The sequence below is a fragment of the Castor canadensis genome, chromosome 2, assembly GCF_047511655.1.
Source record: "Castor canadensis chromosome 2, mCasCan1.hap1v2, whole genome shotgun sequence".
NCBI classification, from domain to species: domain Eukaryota; kingdom Metazoa; phylum Chordata; class Mammalia; order Rodentia; family Castoridae; genus Castor; species Castor canadensis.
Window position 1 is genome coordinate 149,486,659 of NC_133387.1, and position 4,273 is coordinate 149,490,931.

Consider the following 4,273-nt stretch of genomic DNA (forward strand, 5'->3'; position numbering starts at 1 on the left):
ATTATTTACTTTTCACAATAGTAAAAGTGTTGTTTGCATATTGTTGGGACCCAAGACAAAACAGTTAAAAATAAAACACCAATTCCATGAGATACAAATTAGACATAAAATATATTCTATTTCTTAGTTGCATATAAGTGTGAACCTTCACATTCAATGAAACAAATTGATCTTAATCACATGATCATTTATTCTGGGTCCATTAAATTTCTAGATTCTTTATTATTGAAGATGTTTTCTGAACAGAGAATGTAATATTAGTGCTTCCTAAATCCTAATGACTTCCCCCATTTCTTTCTTAAATTGACACATTAAAATTGTACATATTTATGGCATCCCATATGATGTTTCAATACATATACATTGTGCAATGCTCAAATCTATGCAAGCATATCTCTCTTCTAAGCATTTATCTTTCCCGTGTGGTTAAAACATTCAAAGTTGGAGGTGTGGCTCAAGTGGTAGAGCACCTGCAAAGAAAGCATGAAGCCCCAAGTTCAAACCCCAGTACAGCAAAAAAAAAAAAAAAAAAAAAACAAACAAACAACAACAAAAAACCCCAGAACCTAAGCTACTTGGAAGGCTGAGGATCATGGTTCAAGGTCAGCCCAGGCAAACAATCCGTGAGACCCCATCTCCAAAATAACCAAAGCAAAATGGACTGGAGGTATGGCTCAAGGGGTAGAGCAACTGCTTTGCAAGCATGAAGCCCTGAGTTCAAAACCCAGTCCCACCAAAACAAAGAAACAAAAATTTAAAATCAGGCATGAATTCAACTATGATATAGTTAATGTATTGTAAAAACTTTTGTAAATGTCACAATGTACTCCCAGCACAACAATAATAAAAAAAAATCAAAAGGCTAAAAAAAAAATAAAAATAAGTAAAAAACACTGGAAAAAATTAAAAATCTTTTTTTTCTAGCTTTTAAAAAATACACAGTAATTATTGTAACTCTACATGCAATAGAATACCAGGACTTATTTCCCCCATCTGACCTAAGTTAGTGCTCATCGACCAACCATTTCTTTCACTTGAAAACTTCAGGAGCAAAAATAAATATTGTCTCATGAAGGATTATGCAGTCAGTGAAACTGTTACTGGACACAACATTCTCTTTATTTCTGTGGAATTATATGTGACAGTTTAAACAAATACACACCCCACCCCCCTCATTAAAAAAAAAAAAAACTCTACAGTGTAGTTCCGTGGTTTAAGTTGGATAGAGGTCGGTGGAGAAACCAGTTTGCAGCAGTGTGGATGATCTATGTGTTTAGGTGGCTTTGGTGAACACTACATGCAAACGTGAGGCTAACACACCAATACGGATAAGGTTTTTGCTATTGTTGGTAAGGAAAAAGAAAGATGTGTATTTAGCTCATGTTTTGTCTCATTTATGAGATCCTCTTTGATGCCTTGGGTAGAAGCAATTTCTATTTATTCATGTAACTCTTTTTATTACATAAACTAGTTACAATACTTACAGTTTTTGAGATAGGGTGTTGTAGTACAGCCCAGGCTGGCCTCAAACTCATGATCCTCTTGCTGCTACCTTTAGTGCAGGGGATACAGGTGTGCTCCACCATGCTGTGTGTCAATCTATACATTTGTCATTCACCTTATACAGTTAACATTTGCTGTCGCTCTTGCTCTTCTTTAAATAATCTTTTATATTGTAACTTTTCTAATGTTAGTATCATTTTGCTGAAAAGGCCTCTAAAGTCTCCTTGTTGTTTTTAGAATCAAACTGTCTGGGTATAACATTCAATACTTTGTACCTTTTTTTTTGTTTAGTACTGAGGTTTGAACTCAGGGCCTGTGCTTGCTTAGACATGTGCTGTGCTACTTGAGCCATATGCCTAGTCCTTTTTGCTTTTGTTCTTTTTGAATGGAGTCTCACTTTTATGCCTTTTATGCTCAGGTGGGCCTGGACTGCAATCCTTCTATTTATGCTTTCTGTGTAGCTGGGATGACAGGCACATGCCACCACAGTTTTATTGGTTGAGAATAAACCAATGTCTTGTGAACTTTTGGCCCAGGCTGGCTTCAAACCTTGATCCTGCTGATCACCCCTGCTGAGTAGCTAGAATTCCAGGTGTGAGCCATGCCTGGCTATTACTTTCTACTCTTGATCTCTAGCTCATCACCTCCCACCCGCATTCTTGGTGCATGATTGTATTTGTTAGTTCCTAAAACCAGCAAATTTCATGATTTCTCTTCATGCTGTAATGCTCTACTTCCCTTTTGCCCATTTTCCTTGTCTTTCAGATAGAGCATAAAGGTCTTTTCTACCATGCTTTTCCCAGGTGTCCTTTTCTCTTACTCCTTTGCACTATTGTCATTTGAACATGCTACCCTGTATTAGAGTTAATTGTGCATATTGATCTCCCCAACTAGAGTAGGAAATACTCTTAAGGCAAAAGCTAATCTTATTTACTTTAAATCCCTAGAGATTGGTATAGTTGATTACATCCAATAGATGCTCAAAAATGCATTATCAGTTCAATACAGGCCAGGCAAGGCTCTGAGAGGTGATAAATAATCCAAGAAGACAGATTCATGTGTGAAAGCATGCAAGCACAGACAAGAATAGCTAACTGTTGTGAGCGTAAAGTCTGCTGGAGCAGATACTACATTAACGCAGTACTTGGAAGAGTCTGGAAACCTGCAGCATCGGTGTGGCTATACCCAACTGGAGGTGACTGCTAGGATTAATGTGTGCATACTCTGTTGGGCCATCTAGTTAAAACATAGGATAGAATATATAGAGGTGAGTCCTTCCAGATCCCCCCAAGAAATGCAGATTCTCCAGAAAAGGGAAAATTCAAACTACTAATCACTGAATCTTGATGGCTCTTTACTGTCAATCAATTTATAGTCATGCTTTTCACCCATCCCTTAGAGAATTAACCAAGTTATACCATGTGCACACAGCAATAAAAACCAACCTCTTTGCAGCTTCTTATTTGATCACTTGGACAAGTATCTGCCAAGGTGAACCCTGGATGAACTTCTCTAATTTGGCAATTGAGAGACCCATCCTGGAAGCACAAGTCTGGGTCTTAGCTCTGAGTAAACTTTGCATGGCAGGTCAGACCCACACCCACCTACATGCCTTGTGAGTCTCCCGTTATATACCTTGGTAAGCAGTCTAGATTTTAGTCAAGGGAACAAGAGTGGGAAGATCAATGAAGTGGATCTCCCCCATATCTGTATCGCAATGAGAAACTGAAGATAGCTTTTTATCAAATACTTCAAGGTTTGATTAAAAGTACCTTATACCTATAATGCACAGCAAACATCTTAGCATCTTTGTGTCTATTAGGGGGAACTGCTGATTTAGCATTTGATGTTTTTTAAATCTGGTCTTCCTTATGTTTTCAAAATGTTTAGTGTCCAAACCCAAAATCCAAGTAGAATCAGAAAAGAACAGCAACTAGTAAATTCTTGTATTAGTTACTTTTACATAACTGTGACCAAAATCCTTGAGAGAACTTCAGGGACAAAGAATTTATTTTGTTCAGTTTCAGAGGTATCAATCCATAATGGTGGGCAGGGAGTGGTGGAGCACAGAAGCTCACATCATGGCAGACACGATGGAGAAAAGAGGAATGAGTCAGGGACAAGAAACCACAAAACACCTGCCCCCAGTGACTTGCACTTCCAGCTAGGCTCCACCTTGTAGAGTTTCCACAGTATCCCAAAATAACCATCAGCCGGGGACCAAACATTCAGCACATGAGCCTATGGGGAACATTTCACATTCAAAGCCATAACACTTCCTTTGTAATTTAAAAAGATTTAAATTTGGCAAAACTATTTCAACATTTTCTGATCAGCCGGCGTTAAGAATTTCAGTTTCACTCCATACTCTATTTATTCCTTAAAGTTTATAAATCTGACTTCCATGCCAGCCACTTCAATGAAACGTCTCTCACTGCCGTCTATGATTTCTCCTGGGGCTCCATTCACAGTCCTTTCTTCATTCCACTCATTTTTCTTTTTTTCTTTGGCAGCATTAGAGTTTGAACTCAGGGCCTCACACTTGCTTGGCAGGCACTCATTACTTGAGCCACTCCACCAGCACTTCTTTTTGTGTGAGGATTTTTTTGAGATAAGATCTTGCAAACTCTGCCTGGGCTGGCTTCAAATCTCAATCCTCTTGATCTCTGCCTCCTGAGTAGCTAGGATTACAGGCGTGAGCCACCGGTGCCCAGTATTCCTCTCTTATCTGCTGAGTGATCTGACTCTTTGCTCTGATTTCAATCACCAC